The 27239-nt window shown below is 42.0% G+C and overlaps 1 long non-coding RNA gene across 1 annotated transcript in view; it reads right to left on the bottom strand.

Annotated features, from left to right (window-relative positions):
* Positions 1 to 26978, bottom strand: part of LOC113620004 (uncharacterized) — a 180564-nt gene extending 153586 nt beyond the window's left edge. The window contains exon 1 of the long non-coding RNA XR_003432612.1: positions 26877 to 26978. This is a non-coding gene — a long non-coding RNA (uncharacterized LOC113620004). The remainder of the gene's footprint in view (positions 1 to 26876) is intronic.
* Between the last annotated feature and the right edge of the window lie 261 nt (positions 26979 to 27239).

The raw sequence follows: 27239 nt of genomic DNA, 5'->3' as shown, positions 1-27239 counted from the left end.
CAAGGACCTGTCACTTTATCCTTGAACCTCTTTTCTATTTTTCTCTTCCTAAATGTCTTTCATGCATTTCCTGCCATGATCCATTTAGTTCACTGTCCAAAGCAAAGGGTAATTCCTAATTTGTCTTATCCTGCCTCTGTATACAAAGGAAAAATGTCACAATATAATAGAAGCAAGAGGAGAGAAACCACGTACACGCATAGTTACTTCATGAATATACATTGGAAGGTAGCAGAGCTCCCCTTTAGAACTCTGCTCTGACGCACAGTACCCTGAAGCTTCAAGCCCTTTCTCTGTATGATCCCCAGATCCGGCCTTCCATTATCCCAGTAATTAACCCATGAGCCAAAACTCCTCCCCTCGCCTAACACTAACTCTCAGGGCTCCGGCTTCTCATGTAACAATGTAGGAGAAAGACTCTGGCAGGTGGTAGCTGACGTGAAGCCCAGCCTCCTGAGGAAATTCACAACGTGGAATTTCAGAGCTGGAGACTATTTGAACAATCATCTAATTCATATTGTTCATCTTAGGGGTGAAATTAAACCCAAAACTTTTATTGATTTGCCCAACACCATAGAAGGAGCCAAGACTGTCCTAAAACTTGAGTCTAGCTATGAAACATATTACCAGCCCTGGTTTTAAATATGCAAATCTCAGAAGCACTGGAATAAGTAACACATTAAAAGCCTCAAGTGATCTCTGGGTTTGGTTGCATCACTACATCTAGCCACAATCAAATGCACAGGTAGTTGGAAAATCAACCAGCAGGCCCTTACTCAGTGACATCACTACCTGTTCTGCATCCATGGTCACTGTCAAGGTCAGGCGCTGGGGATACAGTGAGAGTCTATTTATTTATTTATTTTCACAGAGAATAACCATTTTTATTAATGTTGTTCATCTCAGTTCAGACTAGCTTTATTTCAAGGACTCAATAGCCGTGTTTGGCTAGTGGCTACTGTGTCAGCACAGGTCTACAGATTTTGAATAACATAGTGTCTAAAAGTTACAGTGTTTCTTTATGATACATTTCTTAGCTAATGAGAAAAAAGCCGAAATATGCAATGTCTGTGCTTTTTTTTTCTGCTTCTCCCAATATGTCCTGGCCTTAGGCCACCTCATGATTTAATACCATACTGAGAGTATCTAGAAATTAAATCTTTTAATTAATCTTTTTAATAATAATCTTTATTATTTTGTGCTACAGAAATTCTGCATCCCTTTCATTATCGCAATAAAGTAAAAGGCTTTACATTTCTGCTACCACACATTTTAAATCTTCTATCCCTTAAAAATGTATAGGCCCAGGGTGTGCATGTTATCAAGCCGACTCTGTGCCATTAGAGCCTGAGCCAATAAAAAGGAAGTTTATTAATAACAAAAGGCAACATGGCAGATGGGAGAGTCTAGGTTCATCCAACTTGGAAACTGAAGACCGAAAGACATGTCTTACAGGGCACATTGGAAAAATGTCTCCAAACTATACCAGCTGACTTCCTTCTGTTCCCTGGCTCACCTGGGCTGTTGACTGAACAGGAAAACTCTATAGAGATGCACGTTGGTGAGAAAGAACTCAAGCTAAACCCTCGGCATCCATCCCAACTGCCGGATTCTGGAACAAGAAACTGTTAAATACTCACGGATTGGAGAGGAAGAAAGGGTGCTGAAGAATAGTGAGAAAGAGAAAGAACAGAAAGAAAGGAGGAGGAAGAGAAAGGAGGGAAAATAAAAAGAAGGGGTATAAAGAAGTTATGAATTATGAAGAAAATATAACTCTAATTTAATACAGAAAAAAGTTATCTTTCCAGTACTGCCACCAGGCAATTCAGGGGGCCTGCCCCAAGCCCTGGTACTTAGAGGCCCCTGATCTGCAGGCTCTCAGCTGTAACACCCCTCCAAGGGAAACAGCCTGTGAGCCCAAAAGGAGAGCCCACCTGAGGCCTGTCCTCCTTCCTCCTTTTAGATCATGCTGTGTGTTCTCCCTGCCGGTAAGACCCTCAGTTGCCTGCCGGTCATGTGAGGCCTTTTCTCCTGTCTGCACTTGTGAAGATGCACAGGGCTACTTCCGGGGCAGCAAAGAGCAGCTGCGTGGATGGAGGAATGAAAGGGGGCTTGACAAATACAGGCGGGGGCATCACTCAGCAAGCACGCAAAGCAGCACAGGGTTTGGGAGGGAATCGAAAGCAGAAAGGGGAGGAATCTTCATGTTCTGGGCCCACAGTGTTAGGGCCTGGTGGCCTTTTCCACATAAGGCAGTCAATTCAGTCATGTACTAATTCTACATTTCACATTGGGGGAAAATATGCTGGATTAGACCCTCTTGTAATATTCTTCTTCACGGAAGGGTCTTTCTTTCACTTACGGCATCTTACAATTACTGGTTGCCTACCTGGATCTGCTAGTTCTTTTTTTTTTTGATCTGCTAGTTCTAACTTCAATACACAACGTGAAGAGTGGGCACCAATGTCCTTACTTCTCGTTTCATTGTTAGTGTGTAGTTTATGCAGAAAGGGTGAACCAAGCCAGGGAGCATTTCTAGTTTGAGAGCGTGAAATCATAATCAAAGAGCTACCTAAAGTCTGTATGAGTCCAATCACAGTAGTCAATATACTGCGCAGCTCCACTCAGAATGGAGCTGGAGGGGAAGAAAAGTCAGAAGTTTACGCAGCAAATCTGTAGGAACCACTTAAGAGATGAAAAAAGAGAAAGAGCTATCTGAATCAGACTGAGAAAGCTTAAAGACCATTTTTATTTGGTGAGTTACTTTGGCTTTGGGGATACAAAGGTAATCAGAAAAAGATGGAGCCTTGGTGATTTAAGCATATGGAGTTCTGAGACATACATTCATTTTAGGATTTTTTTTCCTCCCACATTTTTGGAAAATTTACCCTAGCAATTGCTTTCTTGATGGAGACATGAATTATGCTTCCTGAATAGTGATGAGTAAATTTAAAAGGGTTCAGGGCTGAATGCATGAATACTCAGACAGTCAGCTCCTTCTTCCTCACTCATAATTCCAGCCTTCCCAACCATTAAAATCAAATGGGTAAGTTTGTAAGAATAGGCTTGCATAAAATACAGTCAAGACTTCAGTCCATTTTGGCTTGGGCCAGGTATGTCAGAAAATAGCATTATAAAAGAAAGAATCAAGACAAAAGAGAACCTCAAAAATATCTCAAGTTTAAGATCATTGGTTAAAGAAAATTTTTTTAAGTAGGGCTGTTAATCTCTAAGAAATAGTAGTTACTTTGATCTGCATGATATTTAGTTTGAAACAACTAAATATTATTCTGATTTATTTTCACTCAGTTACTTTTTCTTCTTCTTCAAGTTTCATATGTAATAGAGAAAATACTACATATGAAGTATTGTATTTAGTATACTTCATACACTGCAATATAGGGTATTGTACTACTATATACTAGAGGTACAAAGAAAGTGAGAGACACCAATCTTTTTAAACACAAACTTAAGATTTTTAAACCAGTTGACATTCAATCCAAATTATTCTTATCTACCAGTGACAATGAGTTTGCCACTTATTGGCAGGCTAATGAAAAAAATTGAATATCATTTCTTACCTATCTTTTAAATTTTCTGTTATTATATGTTTGTGCATGTATACATTTATCTCTATAATCACTTTTGAGTTTGTTTCCCTCTTAGTGTAAACTTTCCAAGAGGGCAGAGACCCATCACCACAATCAGAGGGCATTATAAGTTCTACTTCTTACCTTTACACTAACATAGTTTCCATTAATCACTAAGTCCCCAGACAATCTAACCAGACTTGAATTTCATCTGTATTAAGTTCAGGTAACTAAAAGAGGATACATGGGTATTATTGTATATGTGAAATGACTGACTCTAGTCAGAAAGAAAAGACAAGTTCTCGATTTAGAGAACAGGGACAGAATTAAGTAGGTATTACACACTTCGTGGAATTTATTTGGTTTCATTATGCAGTATCTACAGTTGGTCACACAGGGGGAAAGGAATAAAAGAGGAGTGTGAGTTAGGTGTTTAAATTTGTTCAAGTATTACAGTAATGAGTTCCACAATTTACCCAAAAAAAAAAAAAAAAGTACAGTAAAACACTGCTCTAATAGCATAGCAAGCCCCATTAGTCACTGTGGGGAAAGCAAAGTGCTTTAATTCCTTCCGAACTGTCAAGAAGACAGTGAGAGATGAAGTGCTTAAAAGTGCCTTTGTTGGGCTTCCCTGGTGGCGCAGTGGTTGAGAGTCCGCCTGCCGATGCAGGGGACACGGGTTCGTGCCCCGGTCCGGGAAGATGCCACATGCCGCGGAGCGGCTGGGCCCGTGAGCCATGGCCGCTGAGCCTGCGCGTCCGGAGCCTGTGCTCCGCAACGGGAGAGGCCACAACAGTGAGAGGCCTGCATACCGCAAAAAAAAAAAAAAAAAAAGTGCCTTTGTCAAGGATGTTATCGTTAACCCATCTAGAAATAAAGGTGGTGCTGGGCTGGGGGGACATAAAAAAGAATCCTTTCTTTGCACGTCGTGTTATCCCTTCCCAGCTGGGACACTCTGTTAGTTTCCTGGGGCTGCTAATAACAACTTACCACAAATTTGGGGGCTTAAAACAACATACATTTATTTATTTTCTCACAGTTCTGGAGGTCCTAAGTCATTTTCACAGGGCTAACATCAAGGGTCAGCAGAGCCGTGCCCCCTCCAGAGGCTTTAAGGGAGAATCTGTTTCTTGCTTCTTGGTTTCTGGGCACTGTTGGCATTCCCTGGCTGGGGCCACATGACTCCAGTCTCTGCCTCCATGGTCACATTGCTGCCTCTTCTATTCTGTGTGTGAGTGTGTGTGTGTTAGAACACCCTTGGCCTCTCTCTTATTTGAACACACATGCGATTGCATGTAGGGCCCACCTAGATAATATAGGATACTCTCCCATCTCAAGATCCTTAATGAATCGCATCTACAGAGACTTTGTTCTTTTTTTGTTTGTTTTTGTGGGGTTTTGTTCAGTCGGTTGGTTTCTGGTCATGTAAAGGTCACATTTACAGGATCTAGAAATCTGGAAATTAGGACGTGGATATTTTTAGGGAGCCATTTTTTAGCCTGTACAGACACTGCTGGAATGAGTGGTAATATCTCGTGTCCTTGGTGGTTTCTATCAGCCATCATATTACAGATGACAAAGAACAATCCCCTTACGTCTGCCCCACCGTAATTCTAATGAAAGGAAAACATGGGAGAGGGTACAAACACAGGTTCCTACACCCAGAGCCACCTCACTTGGCCCAAAGCGGCATCTACTTCCTTAAGCATGTCTCCAAAGGGCTTTCCAACAAGCACAGGTTTTCCTTATCTTGACAAAACATCTCTTCCGATGATGCCCCCTCATACCGCCATTTTATTTAAATCCTCATTTTCAGGGTTTACATTTTATCACCACCCACTCGCTCCTAATTCTCTAAATGTGTCTTCCATTGGTCTTCATCCCTCAGCTGAAGTAGTTCCTTCTACGTCCTCAAAGTCAAGCGACAGTGCCAGTCCCTTTCCTCCTTACCCAATCCTCATCCCTCCAGTCTCTAACGCCTCTCTTCCGCGCTCTCACGCGTCTCCCCTCTGGCCTTCCTCTTGAGCGCAAGTCTGGATCTCACACCGCTCTCGGTATACTCTTGCCTCTCTCAGAACTCTTAACCTTTTGTGCCTCTTGAATTGACATCACCAACTGCCGCCCCTCAAGTTCTCATCCAGTGACCCACAAGTACCTCCTAGAAAGCCTGATAAAATGCAGATTCCTGGGTCCCGTCAAAGTTTCTAGCTCAGTAGATCTGGAGAGGAACCCAGAAGTCCCGTTTTGCAAGCACTCAAGCAATTCTGATGCATGTGGTCTGTAAGCCAGGGATCAAGAAACACTGTTCTGGAACCATATTACCATTGCCTCATGAAGCCACTGAGGTGTTTCTCCACCACCAAACACTAAACTTACATAAAAAGCAAACACGTCCTTGCCAGACTGACTTTCCTGTTTCCCTTAGTGGCATTACCATACTTCCAGGCATCCAAGAGGACACCTTTGACTCTCTCCCTCTTTGCCTTGCCCCACTGTACCCAGACTCCAATCCACATCTAGGATATTCCATTGAACACTCTCTAGAACACCTTTCACAGACTACAGAATCATAGGATTCTGGAGAGGGAAGGCCCTAAGAGGTATTCTAGCCATCCCAGTCCTTCCAACTCTCAGGACCTTGAAGCCCAGAGAGGTTCTATTAGAAGATAAGCACCTGAAGCTACCTCTGGGGGCAGGGGTTCATAAAACAGATATTACTGTTCAGTTTTTCTGAACAAGCATGGTCTCTGGAGCCAGACTGGATTTAAATCTGCCACCTACCAGCTGCACGACACATGACATAGAAAAGTAACCAACTTCTCTGTGCCACCATTGAAAAATGGGGATAATAATATTTCCTACTTCAATGGTTTGCTGTAAGGATTAATGGGTCAACATATAGAAAATGCATAGAACAGTATATATAGGTAATGCTAATTAAGTGTTAGCTACAATTATTATAATCATAACGCCACTAGGAATATCCCCTAAATTAAGCTTTTGACTTCTGTTTCCAATACCTGTCTGCTAACCCTACAGTTCTGCATCACACATGTACTGATTAGTCTAAAGGACATGATTTGACTCAGAAAAAGGTTGCAGATGCCCAGGCGTCACAATTTTTACAGAAATGAAGAACATGCAAGCCACAGGTGTCAAAAAAACTAAGGTGTAGACCCGCCATTTGCCTGAAAATAGAAGGTTATCTATGACACATACTATATAGCCGGCATGCAGCTAGTATTATAAAATATTTATTGGCACTACAAAATGCTGCAGGCACTGCACAAACTATAAAATAACAAGTCTCTCCAGGCCCTAACTGATTATGGGCCATATATTTTTAAGGGAAGATGCTACTGAGTTACAATACTTAACGGAGAATGAAAGATTCCAGGCTTTTAGGCAAAGGAAAAATCGTATAGTCTTAAGCGACAGTGATGATTTATGGTATGTTTAGGAGTATGTCTGTGTTTGTTCTTCAGCAGCACCACATCTGAATTGTCCACAGCCTTTATACACAGCAAATGGGGTGCAGCTCCGTACACTGACCCAAGCACATCTTCCAACTATAGGAATACTGCATAGACTAAGGCTGTCTCCTAGTTGAGGTCAGGCACTGGGGTATGACATGACATTGTATGTTACAAATATCAGATCACAGCCACAGGACCATAAAATTTTTAATTATGTTAGCATGGGATGTATTTGAGGGAAAGAAAACTGTAACTAAAATGAAATGAAATAAAATATTTAAAAATGAGCTTTCATTTGGGTAATTTTAAAGTCAAAATATTTTTACTCTTTGTATCATTACTACTCTGTTCTTCAACTGTGCTTTTCATTACTATCCTTTTTCTTTCCTCTAAAAGGGGAAAATGCCTTTAAGATGAAATTTTGTATAAATAATACAATAAGACTCAGAACAAGCCATTCAAGCCTTAATTATTTAAAAAATAAAATCTCATGTCTTTTTCTACTAGGCTCCTGAACATGTGTGCAAACAGAGCTCTTTTTAGCTATCCTAAAGAGACAATAATCCCCAAAGTCAGAGAAAATGCTTAATTGACAACCTAGTCATTCAAAAATGTGTATATGCATGTGTTCCATAGTCTTAAAAATAGCCAGTGTTGGGGCTTCCCTGGTGGCGTAGTGGTTGAGAGTCCGCCTGCCGATGCAGGGGACACAGGTTCGTGCCCTAGTCCGGGAAGATCCCACATGCCGCGGAGCAGCTGGGCCCGTGAGCCATGGCCGCTGAGCCTGCGCATCCAGAGCCTGTGCTCCTCAACGGGAGAGGCCACAACAGTGAGAGGCCCGCGTCGTACGGCAAAAAAAAAAAAAAAAATAGCCAGTGTTAAGAGGAAATAAATGGGGAGAGGAATGCTGAATGTAAAACAGTGTCACCAGATTAAAATATTCTCACCTTTCTTCTCTTTTCTTTTTCTATTTTATCTTTCATTCAGTAGAAGTTCACACAGTGACACCTAGTGCAACTGGTGAGGCTGTGACAGCCTAGAAGAGTGAGTAAGATAATCTGGCTGGCAAACTCCAGGTTTAATTTCAGCTAAAATAATTTCAGCTAATTCAGTAAAGCTGAAAGGCTTGCCTTTCGTCTCAGACCCCAATGCGCATGCATATCCTAATTATCATTTGAATCTACTTAAAAATGTATCACGCTTATGGACTGTAATTCCAGCTCAGTTCGTTTCCTAACAGTTTGAAATGCTGGATCATTAATATCCTTCATGAAGTAGAACTGCAATTAAGGGATTCAGCAAAAAAAAAAAAGCCCCCCTCTTTCTAAGCGGCTTGCCAAGATGAGCTCGGCAGTTTTTGAGCTACTCTTCCTACGCATTCCGCTGGTGTTTTACCTTAACAATCTCCTACCCTCGCTTCCTCGGAGTCTAAGAAACCCACCAGAGACCTGCAGAAACTGTGTGCCACTTTCTGCAAAGCAGCCTTCTTAAGATGTTCTAGTCAACTGATCTCCAACTCAGATGACTTTCTATAACAAAACAATCCAGAAATTCCTTCAGCAAGGTTTAACACTTCAAAAGTCAAGATCATGCTGCCCAACCCTGGCATTCCCCAAACGGCTACCACAGCCTTACATACAGTAAGTGCTCAATGACTTCTTGCTGAATGGATTTTCTTTTGTTCTCTTTCTACTAATAGCTGCCTCTTTAACTTTAAATCTCTCCCATTCCTATACTTCAGTGTCACCTGTGTGCGTTATTTTCTACCAATACTGTTTGGAGACTGGATGAGAACTAAGAGAGAATCCAATGGTGAGAAATATATTCCACACACAGTAGCTTTAACTTCTGCAGTTGGGCAGGGGCGTTTGTCAAAGCTGCATTACCTACTCTGACAGAAGGTATATGGGTGCAAGATGAGGTAGTTTTCCAAATACCTGCTTAGAGCACAGAGAGTTGGATTGCCTGAGGAATATTCATCAAAAACATTTCTCAAATAAATAAATTAAATAAAATAAAAAACATTTCGCTCTTACTAACATTAAGTTTGAGTCTGTAAGCTAAGTTGCCCCAAGACATATCAATAAACTCAAAATGTCATGCCTTCCGACAAAGTAATTCAACATCTAAGAATGTATTCTAAGTAAAGATGTACATAAAAAAAAGTCTGCTCATTACTGCATGATTCATAATAGCAAAATTAAAAGGGTACAACTTAAATGTCCAATATTAGGGGAATGATCCATTTAATTAGTGTAGCTGACTATCTACCCTAGCATCTTGCTCAAAGTCCCCTGCCCGCTCTTCCCACTGAGTTCACCAGCTGTTGCTACATAATTTTCAGCAGGCTGGCAGCTTCCTATCTTGGGTGCCTCTGTCTCTCTTCCTTTTTGTCTGAGGGCTCTCTCTGGCACCACAGACGGGCCAGCGAGTCAACACTCCCAGGGGTCACTTCAAGGAATGCGGGATGAGAGACCACAGACGTTCCACATGGTGTCTCAGTGGGTCTCCAGACCCCCGATGACCCCGTGGTAAATCTCTCATCAATATACTCCCTTCCCTGCCTCACCTTCCCCATTTATCAATTGTGGTTTCTGAGATCGGCTCCAAATAAACTCCCTGCACCCAAGTCCTTGTCTCAGATCTGGAGAGCCCAAAGTAAGTCAATTAGGCGATATGCATAAATGAATAGGCAGTAATAAAAACTAATGTCCACGTGCCAGGTTCATGCTGGTTCCAGTGCTCGAGTTGGTGACTGTGCTCACAGCTGAAAACCAAGGTACAATGAACCCTGATCTTCTAAAGGGACCACAGAGCAGCTACATGAAGTCAGAGGCCAGACATTGCCTCATTTGGTTTATTCAGAGGCAGCAGAACCAGCCCTTCTCCTCCCCACCTTTCCTTTCCCAATGTCTCTATGAAGACAGCTGGTGACGTTGGGACCATCCTGAGCCTTTGGGGAGGTACTGAGTTCATGTTGAGATGCTATGTCCTCCCCTCCTGTGGGATGCTTCTTCCTTCCCAAAGCCAAGAGAGGAAGCTCCAAAGGAAGACTTGTAAGGGTTGCAGGATATACTGAAGAAGGAGGGATGAGACTCTTCCTTCCCTGCAGGAAGCTTGCCGAGATGCAGCAGCCTGCTGCCCAATCCGATGCTAGAGAGAATGTGTGGGAGGGGGTGACATGTTCCCGCTGAAGCTCCAGACACAGCGGGCACGGGAAGCGGTGCCGAGTCTGATGGGGAGACTTCTGAGGGGAGAGGTGCCTATTGGAGTAGCCAGTGCAGTTAAGACTCGAAGGGCCCCAAAGTGCAACTTTTCAAGGAAGCCAGCAGAGCAGGTCCACCACACACAGTTCTCTGTGGCCCTGGAGAATGCAAAAGTCACCCTCGGCAATTCCCATGGCTCCTCGTGAAGGGTCAAGATTTGGGGAGGGACTGGGCTCTTGGGGAAAAAGAGGCTTATCCAAGAGAAGGCATCCAAGGCCTGAATGGCTTCCAGGCCCATGAAGAAGCTAAACACAGCTGTCCCTCAGTGATGGAGGAGGTCAGAATGAAGCTGAATACCACCCCAAGGAAACCATGCGTGGCTCCCAACTCAGGAAAAACACATCCATCAACATCAGATGGAACCAGGAGGCAGTGGACACCATCTCCTCACCAGGTAGCTGAGGGCAGTTACTCCCTGCCCCCCATACCTGAGGTGACAGACTGAGATCGGGGAGGGAACAAGGATCAGAGCCCGATCATCCTCCACACACACTCCCGCCAGCTCCCCAGCACCAGGGTCAAAGAGCTAGCCTGTTCTGAAGATGAAATGAGCCAAGCTCTGAAACTTGGAGTGTTGAAACGAACAGGACTCATTCAGCCTTAAGGAATCGAACACAGGACTGTTACAGTAAGAGGAAGCAGTGGGAGAGCTGGAGAATCTGAGCAGGGTGCGATTAAGAATCAACAGCCCGGGCTTCCCTGGTGGCGCAGCGGTTGAGAGTCCGCCTGCCGATGCAGGAGGACACGAGTTCGTGCCCCGGTCCGGGAAGATCCCACATGCCGCGGAGCGGCTGCGCCCGTGAGCCATGGCCGCTGAGCCTGCGCGTCCGGAGCCTGTGCTCCGCAACAGGAGAGGCCACAAAAGGGAAAGGCCCGCGAACCGAAAAAAAAAAAAAAAAAAAAAAAAAAAAGTATATTTAATGTTCCACTGGCTTCCATAAGGGCAGGAGGACCTGCATTAGTAATGAATATTGATTTTCAAATATTGGGAGATGGAAGGGAAGAATTCAACAATTAAATGAGAAGGAAATAATAGTCCCACATAGACCTATTCTGAGCAGGAAAAAAAATAGTGCACAGAGCAATTACAAATATAAATTCAGAAAAATGTGTTTTCAATGTTCAGTCTCAATAGACAATTCTTAAAATTTTTTTCAAGGCTATATCCTTCTTGCTTATAAGGAAACAGACAATAAAATTTGAAACAAATTTATACCTATAAGTATTTGGGATTCAAACAAAAATTGACTTAAGAGATATATCTCATCCTCAAAACACTGAAAATAAAAGTTTTATGAATATCTTTTAAAGAAATTCCAAGTGAAGTATCTTTAGTGCTCTTGTAGCTTAAATTCTTAGATTTACATGAAAAGCAGATAAAAATAAACTGCAAATACTAGAGTACACAGCATGTCAATGTTGTAGAACTTGTAAGGAGACCACTAATAAGGAGAAAGGCTATGGAAAATTCATTTGAATTCAGTTTTTTCTGATAAGCTATTCAGCAGCTGAGCCAGCCAGTTTGTCAGTCTGCCACAATTTTTTTTCAGTTTGTCTGTTCAGGATGTTGGCAGGAATGGTAAAGAGATTTCATCATAAAGGCTACCCAAACTCTGTGTTGAGAAGGACTCTGAGGTCATGTCTGTGCTCAGGCTTAGCGGGAAGGAATGCTGCCATTGATTAGTGATGTCTGACTAGCAGAGACAGTGGCTACGCCTGTGCCATGTCTTTGCTTTCCCTACAGTGGAAAGTGCAGCTGTGGAAACACCTTTCCTACTTATCATTCTCTTCTGTGCCAGTTCATTTAGAAGAGATCATTTCACAAGCTACTGATTACAGAATCAGAGTGCTGTACCCAAAAAGCAGGGTGTAGGAGATATTCATTCCTGAGCTCCCCTCTCTCTACTCCTCTGACCCTCTCTTCTTTACAAAAGGTACTTGTATTGATACTTGCTCATTATTGCTCTTTTAAGGGCATGTCAACCTCTTCCACCTCCAAAACAAAAGTTCTTCTCCAACACATGAAAATTTCTTTGCTGTGTATAAACTATAGGATGACAGAAATTCTGCAAAGGCAAAAATCTTCTGTACCAAAAAAAAAAAATCCCATTTACCACCAAAAAGAAAACTATAATGTTCTCTTCTCAAATTATTCAGACCTAATTTTTTGACTTAATTAATGCCAACCCTGCCCTTTCGCTCATTGCCATCTGCCAGGAGTCATTTCCCAGGCAGAAAGGTCACAGTGCTGAGCATGACACACACACCAGGGAACAGGCAGGATCCAGGTTCCCTCCGCCGTGTCATTCACCTCTCCTGCACCAACACCAGCCAGCATCAACTATTACTGTCAATGTCAGACAGTCACGTATCATCAATTAGGGGTTGCAAAAGCTCAACAACTCCTGAGCTTGCCTGAAAAAGAAGAGCATATACAGGTGCCCGCACCCATTTGGCAAAACCTAAATAAAATCCGTATGAAGGAAAGAACATCTTTTCCGATCAGAATGATATCTGTTAACGCAGAGAGCAGAGTCATAGGTTGAATCACATGGAACTGCCATTTTTCTAAGCCAATAACAGTCAATTACTAGCAATTCCAGATGATTCAAACTAACAAAGTACAGACGTTTGTCTGCACCAGTATTGGCACATACTTAACTAGGACTTGAACTGTTAGTATGTCACCTGAGACATGTAACACGATAACCAAATATTTCAGAAACATTTCAGACTGTGGCAGTTACCTAATGAAAGGAAATGTACTTCTATGAATTGAATACCTATGTCAAGTTCTGTCCAGTGATACCCCTGTTCTAGTGGAAGAGACAGATGTGTGAGGAGGGATCTGCAAGAGGGAAGCCAGGGTTCATAGGGAATATCTGAGGTCCACCCAGCCTCCACTGGAGTGGTCCAGGCAGACTCTTGGAGGAGACAGCATCTTGGCTGGGTTTTCAAGGATGAGTTGGGAGAGCCAAACTTAAGTCTAGGAGTCGGTGGAGTGAGAGAAGGGGGTGGTGAGGACAGGATCAACTTCTAGGCAGTCCTGCTTCCAAAAAAGTTTGGCAAAAAAATGTTTCCATTCACAGCATCTCTGATATGTTCCTGCTATTCTGATTCATTACAACCCTGTCTTTTCCAGCATTAATTCAGGCCAGTGGTTGCCATGAATAAATAGCAGCATTAAAATATCATCAGGAAAGATACATCATCAGCTTCTAACTGGGGAGGAAAAATGTCTTAAAGCTTCATAGGTGTTTCTATTTAGTCTGGGGACCCATGTCATATTAATTGACTAGATAAATACTTGGGGTACTCAATCTTGCTACTAACATTTTAATCCCTTCCAGTTCCATTCAAATTGTGCCTAATACCTGGTCACTAAAAATAATATAAAACAGGACTTCCCTGGTGGCTCAGTGGTTAGGAGTCTGCCTGCCAATGCAGGGGACACGGGTTCAAGTCCTGGTCCAGGAAGATCCCACATGCCGCGGAGCAACTAAGCCCGTCCACCGTAACTACTGAACCTGAGCTCTAGAGCCTGTGAGCCACAACTACTGAAGCCTGCACGCCTAGAGCTCGTGCTCCGCAACAAGAGAAGCCACCGCGAAGAGAAGCCCGCGCACCGCAACGAAGAGTAGCCCCTGCTCTCCGCAGCTAGAGAAAGCCCGCGAGCAGCAACGAAGACCCAGCGCAGCCAAAAACAGATTAATTTTTTAAAAAGTAATAATATAAAACAGATCTAAAATTCACTTTCAGGGGAAAAAAACGTGCAAGGCGTGGGGTCCACTCCTACCATAACCTTCTCGTGCGGGACTGCCATTTGAGATTACCCTGCTGGCATCTGACTCTTGCCGCACGTGGAGCCCACTCTCTTGCTAATTTAGCTGCAGGACAGCCCTGGCTCTGCTTTAGAACAACATTAAGGGAATTGTCTTCTCTGGCTGGGAAAGACCATTGGAATCCAGAGAAGGAAAACAAAGGGCGCCCTCCTCAGAGAAGCTGCCGAATGCTCAGACCCTTCATGTTGAATTACACTCGTCACCCTGAGACCTGTGTTGCTGGCCTCTCCCGCCCCATCTGCAGCGGTCAAATCCTCCCCATTCAGAATCTACAGTGAGCAGTCAACTGCTGCAACCCAAGGAGAAAATCCAATACTTTTTCTACATCTCCTTATTAAAGCAAAAACGGAACAGTAACTGCCCAATTCAGCTTATATAAGAAACTCAGTGAATTACATTGCCATGAACTAAAAAAAAAAAAAAAAAAAAATCCGGATGTTAGCATCTCTGGGACTGAGACAGCGACAAGAGACTTTCCTTGGGCAGAATGGCAGACCTCTGCACCTGGAGGCTCTTGGGAAGGATCTTCTCTGCCCCTCCTTTCTTTCTCACATGGTTCCTTTCGCCACTTTTTCAGTCTTTGGGACCTTGATCAAGGAGTAGGCAGTTCTACTTTGTCACCAAAACTGAGCTAAAATACTTCAAAGCTAAGATGTATATGCACTCCTCCTTTTAGCTAAAGATCTTATTTGGGTAAGGAGTATGCAAGTTGACGGAATAATGGGTGAGGAGTGTGGAAGTTGAGGGAATAATGGGCAGAGCATTAGGGCATTTCCCAACTGGGACACTTAGAAAAAAATCTTTTGATTGAAGCATAACACACATACAGAGAAGGGCATAAGTCCTATGTGCAGAGTGACTACCCCTATGGTAGCTGCACCCAGATTAAAGTCAGAACGTTACCCCAGGAGCCCCTCCCTGGGACCCGACCCTGCTCCTCCCCACAGCCAGGGTGACCACCCTCCTGACTGCTAACACCACTGACTCATTTGGCCTGAAACTAGGATACTTTTAAGAGCCCCAGTAATTATGCTGGGACAACAGGCATAAACCAGGCTCTCTGTGACAAACCCAGATGTATGTTACTGTAAATATTGGTCACATTTGGTCTGTTTCCCAAGGCACTTTGGACTGACCCCAGTTACAACACTTGTCACATTCTGCATATTTGCTAACTATGCAACGAACCCTTCACTACTGGAGGTCAATGTGGAGTCTGATTCTTCATTTGTTTTCTCCCAAGTACCATTCAGTGACTGTCTTATGCCACCAGATGAAGGATTCAACAAGCACCCAGGTTTCCAAATTCCCCATCCCTCGTTATCAGGCTGGGCAGAGAATGTACCGTTTTATCTCCATCCCGGCCTGATGAGATTTTCTGGAGGAAGCTTTTGCCTGAGGAAAGTTTCCTGCCAGCCAAGAGTCTGCTTGGCCCCTTCCTGCAATCAAACATCATATGACCCATTCTCTGTGCATGCCTTTCCCACCCTCCTGGCTGTGTATGTGTGTCTGGCGGCAGGGGAAGGCGGGGTAGGGATGGGGACAGAGACTCTCTTCTTGACTGTCAGGCTCCTCGAAGCCCTCCAGGCTTCAAACTTCAGTGTCCATCTTCATAGGACCCACACCACCCAGTTTTAGCAAGAATCTTGTTAAGTCAGTCTAGAAAGAATTCCCACCTTCAATACCTGACAACCCTAAGTATCTGATCAAATTCCTCACCCCCACCCTTGGTACCTGCCCACCTTAGCCAGTCTTCAGCAAGAATCCTGTCCAGTCCATTTAGCCACAACGCCCCTTTACTCCTGCTGTTTCTTCTTAGCAATTTTCCATCCATCACCCTCGACCCTGCTCCTCAGCTATAAATCCCCACTTGTCCTGCTGTACTTGGAATTGAGCCCAGCTCTAAACTGAGGTAGGTCTCTTTTCCCTGATTGCAATAATTCCTGAGTAAAATCTGTTTTTGTGCTTTAACTATCGTCAGACTCTGATTTTCCTTGGGAGGGAGGGCACACACCGTGTACACATGCGTGTGTTTCTTCTTCTTGGTTCTGCTGCCACTGGTCTATGTTAAAACCAAAAGATTCCTTTCCAGCCTCCACCTGCCCCCGCTCCTTGCACCCACCATTTGACCTGCAGGCAAATGAAGCCATTCAAATATTTGCTCATCATGTCATCTGTTCCCATCCGACCTTGCAATTCCTGTCATGCCCCACATGTCAGTTTGAAGCATAACGTCATTAATACCTCCAGTGCACTAATGGACGCTTCACACATGAACGCATTAATGAAATGTGTTATTGTTTTCCCTCACAGGACATTAACAATCTACCTCACGCTGCCTCCCGAAGCCCCTCGGAGCTGCTGAAAACCACTAGCTATCAAATGAACCCTCAGTTCCACCTCAGTAACTTTAAGTTCAAGTTTATCACTGAAGCGTCGCTCATGTGAGAAGAAAATACAAGCCTCTGAGGGCTTTGGGGCCCAGCTTCAATTACCATAAAGAGTAACAGGCAGCGATAGCTGGGGGGTGGGATGGGGGCAGCCTGAGCTGCATGGAAACACACCCTGTCAAAATGAAATAGGAAAGATCTGCGTGTCACTGGGATGATTTGTTTCTTGTTCCTCCCCTTTGTCTATGGGCTGATGGTTTGAATAATGAAGACGGTATTGGTTTTCTTCTTGAGCTCACCAGCACAGGAGGTCTGCTTTTCTGATGGCACAGCTGACATATTAAGAGGGATTAAAGTTTCTGTACACAGGCAATGTTTAAATTAGCTTCCTTAAGCCCCAAAGAAATCTTTCCAGCTGATTTGCAAAACGAACCCCAGCACAGCCTGCAGCCACCCTGCACTGGTTGCCTAGACAGAGCCTCAGGGTTCTGTTTGGCCAGCTGTTTTGCAAAATCAGAAGAAAAGGAAAGGTAATTCCTTTTCACCATTGCCTCAGCCAGTATTTCTTCTGTAATTAAAATTGAAAGCTTTCCCCAACAGGTTCTCAGAGGCCCTCCCAGAGAAACAGATTTCTCTTTTCCTGTATAATTAAGCACAAATTGTAAGGTGCAGGGCTTTGCCATAGAGGGATGGATGGTCAGAGGTGTTCCATGCAAGGCTGGGGGACGCTTTTGTGTTTGGTTAGCTGTTAGGAAATGCTAATTTCCTCTTCTCTTGCCATTAGGCACTAATTCCCTGCTGTGCCAGAAATTTTTTGCAGGCTGGGGCCAGAAAGGTGAGGGGAGATGCACAGCACAAATGCCACAGAATCACCTGCACCAGGAAACTGCTGCTTGGCCAGGAAGGTGATTGTTCACCCAGAGTTTGTGCCAACAATGCTCCTCACAACTCCTTTTCTTCTTGTCCTTGGGAGCAGGCCTAAGAGTAGGTACTAAATTCGGTCTCTGAATGTCTCAGGTCGCTAAGCGTGTACCCTACACATGAGGTTCCAATAGCAATTAAGCATCTAATCAAAATCTCCTAGCTCAGGAACAAAAGCCAAGGCTTAACTCTTTCCTGGGCTGCTGACTGCAAGGAGATCCGTGTTGCCTGCCCGTCAGAGACACGTGTCTGCGTCCCCACATCTACTCCTCTGAAGGGGAGACAGCCCACAGCAAGCTCCCAAGCCCTACAGCACAGATACCCTGAAAGCTCGGGGAGGACAATGTGTGTTCCTTCTGCTTCTCACAAACACAAGGCAAAACGGGCTGGACCCACATCACCCTAACACCTCTGCCTCTGCAGGTCTCATCCCAGAAATGCCCTGTACTTTTAAAGAACCAGGTGGCCAGAACTGTGACCACAGATGACAATTTTTCTGCCGTTTTATTTTAGCCCTATGCAAAGAGCCTCTAGGGTGGCCCTATGACTCTGTTCGCCTGGTGTTGACACTTTGTATGCTCACCACCTCCCTCTGAGCACAGACAGGATCTGTGACTTCTTTGTAAACAATTGAGTATGGCAAAGGTGAAGGGATTTGACAGATGTTATAAAGGTCCCAAGTCAAAAGGGTAAATCAAAAAGGAGATTATCCTGTGTGGCCTTAATCAGGTGAAAGCTCGTAAAAGAGGGACCAGGCTTTCTACAGGCCAGAGACCCTCCTTGCTGGCTGAAGTAAGCAGCCACACTGGAGAAGCCCACAGGGAGGAACTGCATTGCCTCTAGGATCTGGGGTGGCCTCCAGTGACAATCAGCAAAAAGCTGGGGACCCCAGTCTTGGAGCAACCAGGATATGAATTCTGCCAACAACCTGAATGAGCATGGAAGTGCATTCCCCCCCAGGCTGATGTCCACATGAAAACGTGGTCTACCCAACACGTTTATCAGAGCCTGGTGAGACCCCAAGCAGAGGACCCAGTACCTGGACTCCTGACCCATAAAACCTGGGTTGTTTTAAGCCACTAATTTGTTATTCGGCAAATAGATAACTAATACAATTCCTAAGCATTCAGATCGTACATTTTTAAATGACTGGTGACTCAGCTGTGTTGCAGCCATAGTCTTCATCATTAATATCTTCAAATCACCAGCCAATTAATATATTCCTTCTATGCATTGCCCCTTGGGTCCATGGTGCATATTTTTTGAGACCATTGAGCTCTTGAGATATTCTGTCAATCATTTCTCATTTCTCCTCAACCTTGCCTTTTTAGTCACTGAGAGCCCATATTGCAAAGAAAGATCTTAAAGTGAGTAGAAAACGACATTAAACAAAAAGATATGGATCCTATGCTTGACACAAATATTACAAGGATATATTCTTTTTCTTTTAATCAAGCTTTCACATGCACAAAGAGAAAATCATATTTTATTCCTGCTTGTCTTAAGCCTCATGAAGCCTTCAGTTCATCAACTTCTAGAAAACTTGCAAAGTTCTCAACAAATACGTTTTGTAGTTCAGATCATTTTAGAAATCAACTGCCGTATACCAATAGGATTTTTTCCCCGTGGAGTGTGACAAGCTGAACCTATTTATATGGAAGAGCGGGCCAAGAAAGGCTAGGATACTTCTGAAGACCCCAAAAGCCAGATACGAAGAATTATTATAAAGTGATACTTTATAGTATATTATAAAGTATGATGTTGGCACAATGATTTAAAAGATAATAAACCAACAGAATAAAAAGAGGTGCCCAACACAGGCCCATGCATTTATTGAAATCTGATATATGGAAGATGGGACATTACAAATCAGAGGGGAACAATGTTCTATATACTGAATGGTGCCCCATGATAGGTTCCCAATATAGGGGTGGGGGGTAAATAAAACGGAAGAAATCTTCGTTTAGGAATTTAGTTAACTACCAAACAATGAAAAGAAAAAGAGGTAAAAAAAGGTATAAGCCAGTATTCTTAAACTATAACACAGTAAACAGTTATATAAATCATGTTATTCATTGTGTTTTGCAATCATTTATCATTTTAAAACAATCTAGGGTTAAGAGAGGCTGACTGACCTTTGAAAATATATTAATTACGGCCTATGATTCAGCTCTTAAAAATATATGCTTAATTTGTGATTGAGAAAGGGGATTCATTTTAAAAAATAGCTTTAACATGCCTTTGGCCTAACAAAAGCCAAACACGGAATGTATTTCAAAACTGTAGGATTATGAAGACTGGATGGGAGCATGATGAAACAAGATCGGTCATGAACTGATAAGTACTGAAGCAAAATAATGGGCATCTAGAGATTTATTATGTACGTGTATGTTTGAAATTTCCCATAACTAAGGAAGTATTTTGAAAAAGGAAAGAAAAAGAGGGTTTGGTAAAGCATTTCAAGTAACAAAGTTATACAGGGATTTATTATGTATGTGTATGTTTGAAATTTTCCATAACTAAGAAAGTATTTTAAAAAAGGAAAGAAAAAGAGTGTTTGGTAAAGCATCTCAAGTAAGAAAGTTAAACAGTAAGTCCCCTACATACAAACGAGTTCCATCCCGAGAATGCGTTCCTGAAGTCCAAATTGTTTGTAAGTCCAACAAAGTTAGCCTAGGTACCCAACCAACAAATCGGCTACATGGTACTGTACTGAAATAGGTTTATAATACTTTTCACACAAATACATACAAAACAAACAGGAAAAGTAAAGAAAACGTTTTTAATCTTACAGTACGGTACTCTGAAAAGTACAGTAGTACCAGCTACATTACCTATGCTTTTACGCTTGCTTCTGGGCATCCTGGGCTTGAAATAAAGATACTGTACTACTGTACTCTATAGAGTTCTGTAAAGTACACAAAAGCACAACCACTTGTAGAAGATGCACACACGTGACAGTTTACGCCAGACACTTGAACTTACGTGATTGGACATGCGAATGCATGCTTGCATCTTTGAAAGTTCACAACTTGAAGGTTTGCATGTAGGGGACTTACTGTACAGAACTTGTGTGCTATTATTTTAAGAAAACACACATGTATATATGTGCATATATATGTGTATATATATAGGCATAATAAAATATATGTGCACAAAAAGTTATGTTATACACACACACACACACACACATATATATATATATATATATATATATATATATATATATATATACACACATACATAATTAACATAACTTTTGGGAGCGGGCAAGTCTGCATTCTTACACGGCCATGTTACAGGTAAGGATCCTGATCTCTCCTGGGTGGTTATCTTCTGTTTGCCCTCCCAGGTCCCCTCTCCACCCTTCTCTGGTGAACTGCAAGGGTGAGGTTGATAGGATCCCAGCCCCTGAGACTTCTAACTGGGTCTGGGCCATGCAGAGCATCAGAGAGATGTGAGGGAGGGAGGAGGAAAGTGAAGTCAGGGGATTTGTTTCCCTGGCTTTCTCCCTGCTAGATAGCCTCCAAGTGGGCTAACTATGACCTTCTATTGAAGTTTACCATACCTCTCAAGAAGACCAATTCTACAGGACCTTTTTCTGCTGGGTTCCTGAAACTGATCCCTCTCTTTTTCCCTTTGGACAGAGAGATTGTCTCAGCTCAGCTGCTCCTATCCCCAGATTCCTGCACAATCCCTCCTATGCGGTTGTACTCACACCCTTGTAACAGTTTTGTGTGCCATCTGTTTTCTATTAGGACCCTAATTACCACCCTCTTCATTAAACAATAGATGGCACACAGTTATTATAAATAGAGATGGGGAGATTATTATTCTCTACATTTGCAAATATTTCCAGTATTGCAGCTATGTCCTAGGTGATTCCCAAGCGGGACACAGCAGATATAAGAATAAAGGAAAAGAGAGATGTGCAATTGGGGGGTATCAACTAGATACTTACTGGTCCACAAACCAGTTCCTTTTGCTAATAGACATGGAAGGAACTGAGAAGACAGTCCTTTCTCTGAAAAGCCCCAATTGTGAGAGCAATTCAGCTCTCCTAACTTTCCCCATATCTGAACCTAGACTCAGTGCTATAGCACTATTAGAGCACACCAAATATTGCACTACAGTTACCTGAATACATGTATTTATCTCCTCCAGTAGGCTGTGAGCAATTTAAGGAAAAGAGTCCATCTTATTCAACTTTATATCCTTGCCACCTAGCACAGTGGCACATAACAGACACAGTAAATGTTAATTGAATGAATAAATGCCTGCTTGAATAAATGAATGCCAGTGGGGCCAGTGTGTTCCATAGCAGGGCTCTAAACAGAGGCTCTTCTCACCTTCTAGTCGCCATCTGGCTTCCAAAGGCAGCACCAAATCCAAATGTGACCTTGGTACCACGGAATAAAGAATCTTTCTCATCTGAATCACTCGCATCTGCCTGGCTACAGTCAACATAAGGTCTTGAGGCTGAGACACACCTTCATTTGTTAAAAGGGGGAGGGGAGCAGATGGCAAATGAAGGTACTAAAGCTCATTAATTCCTAATGGAGTTGTCCTGCTGGATGTAATTAGAACAAAAAGAAGGAAGAGCCAAAGGAGGAGGGTTTGGGAAATAAAGTAGGCAGCTGGAAGAGGTTTATGAACGGTATAAACCCTCAGGGAGCTTTCCATTAGAGAGGATAATAATGTCCACACTTCACAATGGCATAGTTCTCCACAACCAGCAAAACACATCTGCATACATTATTTCAATAGCGTCTCAGGAAATGATTGTAAGACACAGAGGAGAGTTTTATTTTTCCAATTGTGTAAATTAAAGAAGTTAAACTTCTCCTCAGAGAAGTTAAGCCACCTGCCCTGAGTAACATGGCTAGAAAGTTATAGAATAAGGGTGGATTTAAAACATTCTGACACTGAATTTGGTCTCCATCCATTCCATGGCTATAAATGGAGAGAGTGACCTTCAGACCAATTCTAAAAAGCATGTGACACTCCACCCAGCTCAACTATTCCATAGCATGCTCTTTTCTTCCATGCCCATTACCAATCACTTAAAGACATCCAGTTGCCTTCTGTTTTTGATTGGCAAGTGGGACACAGAGGTTCTTATGAGCCTAGAGTTTTTATTTCTTTATGTCCCCATGGAAGACCTCAAGCCAAGAGAGAAGGGAACTCTTCCTATTAGACCTAGTTAACTGACTCCATTTCTTCCCACTGTTCCCAACACAAAATAAATTTATTCAAATATGTAGTTGCACTGAAATTGAGAATTACATATTGTACTTTGATCTTATAGGAAGTGGGCAGCATAAATCTGAGATATCAGCATTAAATGCAGAGACTTTATAACTAAGGGCTTGCTAGTAAGCCTGGGTTTTCATACTCAGCTCAGTCTACCCAAAAAGAAGTAAGTTACTTGAAAACTGACTCTTTGCATTAAAGTAAACTTGCCCCTTAAAGTCTTCTTCCTCTCTCAAAGGCACACAGCTGACCTAGTTCAGAAGCGAGCTGAAAAGATGGAAGGAAGATGTTCTATTTAACCAGCATCAATTGCTTATAACTCTCCTGTTCTCAATATCTTTTCCCCCCAAGGAAGCATTCAGCCAACATTTTTATTGGACTGATGCCCAGATTGCTCCATTAATTCATGCAACTACCTTTGTTGGAGTGCTCCAGGCATTATTACTCATGAATCCTACAGAGCACAAATACATCTCTAGAAATACTGTCATTTGTATTACATATGACCTTAAAGCATCTTCATAAATTATACCTTCAAAGCAAAGTAGAGAGCACTGAAGTCTTTTGCTATGTTAGTCATCTTAGTTTCACTGGACCCATTGTCTTTTCTTTACATATGCAATGTAACTAAATTGGTTTTTAGCGATCTGGGTCCTTCAGATTCATCAACTTTATCATAAGGTATATAAGATGTATGATCTTTAAACCTGTAATGGTATCTTTCCGCTCTGTGGGTTTCATTGGTTCAAACTTATCTTCCAATTATGTCTTCCCGAGATGTATTCTAGCTATGATGGGGGCTTCTAGGCTGTGGTTTATTTCTGGTACTGTACCTATTAAGTAACCAAACAAGAAAAGCAACAAAAATTGTGCTTTGGCTTCATATACATTAGACCATTTAACAAGAAACCTGTCCATTTTCAGAGACTTTGGCAACAAATATAGTCACTTAATTATTAAATTAGTTACCTTATCCTAAACAATTGTCAGTAGCCCACCATGTTAATAAGAAAGATCTTTCTCAAAATAATTACCATTTGATTTCCAATTGCTTATAAAATGAGCACTGTTTTCTACCCAAAATTTCCATGAAATCTTAATATTCTTGTTTCATATTAGGAGTTTAAATGAATAAAGCGTTATTCACATAAAGGAAATAAGTACTTTGACCATTTTCAAAAGGAAAGTAGAACCACAATGTATGATGATATCCTGAACATGATCTGGGACACAAAAAAATCAGTATTATCTGTGAAACCTTGAGCAAAATTTCTCTCCTTTGCGGACAGAAAGAAACAGTGTCATTCAGCTATTTACATACGGCCCAGATACTAATGAGGAAGTGTTTCTTGCTTTCTGTGAAGGAAAACTGAACTATGAATAAATATCACTGGGGTCATTATCACCTGCACACACAGGTAACAGGTGGCTTGCAACAAAACAGTGTCAGAAGCAAAATGGATCTGTAGCAGGAAAATCTGTCTTAAGGCATGATTGGGGGTAAAAGACTAACTGTGGATAAATATTTGTGGTGCCTGGCAAAGCTCTCCAAGTTCCAAGGTGAGAAAAGACCTTTCATGCATATATGGAACTTTCCATGAGAGTTCCAGAGCCTTTCAACCTCAGAATATATCTGGCCTATCCTCTTTGCAAAAGGTAAACTGACAGGATCTTGGAGAAATAGGAGTTGAACCTACTCTTAGAGATCTTCAGAGAAGAGGAATTTCAGCTTCCTGGCTTAACTATGTTGCTGCTATCTAGTTTATTTTACATGGCCACATTTATCATGCTTAAAATTCAGCCCAAGTCCACCTGTTATTTTATTTTTTTTAGCAGCATTCACTCCTTTATTCAATAATTATATATTGAGCACCTCTTATAGTCCAGGCACAACTTTAGTAGCTGGGATTCAAGAGAGAACAAAAGAGACCAAAATTCTTCCTCTTGTTGTCTTTATTATTCTAGCAATAAACTGTTCAATTCCCAGTAACATCCTTATTTCTTGTATGAAATTGGGTCAACTTCTTTGACCAAAGCTAGTTTTGTTCGAATTTAATTCCTTTAACAAAAAATTCAGCTACATGAAAACCAACATTAGTTTTGTACTCACAATTTGACAGCATTTGGGGCTGGTTCTTTTTTATTATTTTTCATTCTCATGTTTCCTAGAGGTGTACCCTGAACGAAAGAACAGTTTCCCTCCATCCTGGAAGGATACCAGTTCAACCGCATACGCATCCCTGAGGGACACAGGTGGAATGTGAAGAAAGAGGGGCCCTAGCCAGCCATACGGCCCATTCAACATTGGGGAAAAATGGAATTGCCTTTACATCAAGTTTCCTAGGGAGGATATAGGGAAAGCTTGTACAGAATTACTGCTCCAGCTAATTTGTAACTACTGCTACTACTACCATTGTCCTTTGACCTCATATACATTAGAATACTTGGTCCTCACAGCAACACCATGAAGAACAGATGAGAAAACAGGCTGGAAAAGGTAAGTGACTTGTCTACAATTAACAGCTCTGGCAAATGGTGGTGCTGAGATTCAAACTTATTTCAGGGGTCCGTCTCATGAAAAACCTATGATGTTAGTTATCTAATAAAACCATAGAAAGGGGGGAAAACCTAGGCAGAACACTCTATGACATAAATCACAGCAAGATCCTTTTTGATCCACCTCCTAGACAAATGGAAATTAAAAACAAAAATAAACAAATGGGACCTAACGAAACTTAAAAGCTTTTGCACAGCAAAGGAAACCATAAATAAGATGAAAAGACAACCCTCAGAATGAGAGAAAATATTTGCAAAATATTTGCAAATATTTGAAGCAACTGGCAAAGGATTAATCTCCAAAGTTTACAAGCAGCTCATACAGCTCAATATCAAAAAAACAACCCCATCCAAAAATGAGCAGAAGACCTAAATAGACATTTCTCCAAAGAAGATATACAGATAGCCAACACACACATGAAAGGATGCTCAACATCACTAATCATTAGAGAAATGCAAATCAAAACTACAATGAGGTATCACCGCACACCAGTCAGAGTGGCCATCATCAAAAAATCTAGAAAAAATAAATGCTGGAGAGGGTGTGGAGAAAAGGGAACCTTCTTGCACTGTTGGTGGGAATGTAAATTGATACAGCCACTATGCAGAACAGTATGGAGGTTCCTTAAAAAACTAAAAATAGAACTACCATATGGCCCAGCAATCCCACTACTAGGCATATACCCTGAGAAAACCATAATTCAAAAAGAGTCATGTACCACAATGTTCATTGCAGGTCTATTTACAATAGCCAGGACATGGAAGCTACCTAAGTGTCCACTGACAGATGAATGGATAAAGATGTGGCACATATATACAATGGAATATTACTCAGCCATAAAAAGAAACGAAATTGAGTTATTTGTAGTGAGGTGGATGGACCTAGAGTCTGTCATACAGAGTGAAGTAAGTCAGAAAGAGAAAAACGAATACCGTATGCTAACACATATATATGGAATCTAAAAAAAAAAAATGGTTCTGATGAACCTAAGGGCAGGACAGGAATAAAGATGCAGACATAGAGAATGGACTTGAGGACACAGGGAATGGGAAGGGTAAGCTGGGACGAAGTGAGAGAGTGACATGGACATTATACACTATCAAATGTAAAATAGATAGCTAGTGGGAAGCAGACGCATAGCACAGGGAGATCAGCTCGGTGCTTTGTGACCACCTAGAGGGGTGGGCAAGGGAGGGTGGGAGGGAGACGCAAGAGGGAGGAGATATGAGGATATATGTGTATGTATAGCTGATTCACTTTGTTATCGAGCAGAAACTAGCACACCATTGTGAAGCAATTATACTCCAATAAAGTTGTTAAAAAAACATAGAAAGGAATTATTAAACTTTAACCATCATTATTTCATCCTATAGAACGATATAACCCAAGAGAAAAAGATACAGGTGTTGAATATCACTCATGCATTTTCAGTTCCTTCTGTGAATCTTAGCTACTGTAATAAAAGCATTGTTTTGAGCATTGTTTTATATGCATCCTCATATAATAAGAAGATCATTCATGCCTGTATCGATTAAAATTTAAAAGAAACAAATATTCACTGCAGATATCTAGTTCACTTACCTTCAACAAAGTAGCTTCAGGTGCTTCCACTTTTGAAGCTGGAGAAATATCAGACAGGAACGAAGTTCACTTTAGTTGTGTCCAGGAAGAAAAAAGATTCACAGCTCTGAGAATAAAGAAAGAATCAGACCTTGTCAGGACATTTGGTTCTAATTAACTAGTGACAAAATGGTTCTACACTGCAACTATGTAAAAGTAGCTGAGTTATTTGAGCTAGGAAAGGTCAAAAACAATGATTATGATCAAGATATTAGTATTATTGCATATACTTTTGATTATTGGGAGTGAATTTTCCTCTCTCTTTTCCTCATTAAAATTAAAATTTTGGGCTTCCCTGGTGGCGCAGCGGTTGAGAGTCCGCCT

Source organism: Aethalodelphis obliquidens, unplaced genomic scaffold, assembly GCF_003676395.1.
Source record: "Aethalodelphis obliquidens isolate GAN/ISIS:26980383/991018 unplaced genomic scaffold, ASM367639v1 scaffold7, whole genome shotgun sequence".
Taxonomy (NCBI): domain Eukaryota; kingdom Metazoa; phylum Chordata; class Mammalia; order Artiodactyla; family Delphinidae; genus Aethalodelphis; species Aethalodelphis obliquidens.
Note: the sequence above shows the minus strand (reverse complement) of the source record. Positions and strands in the feature narration are given on the sequence as shown.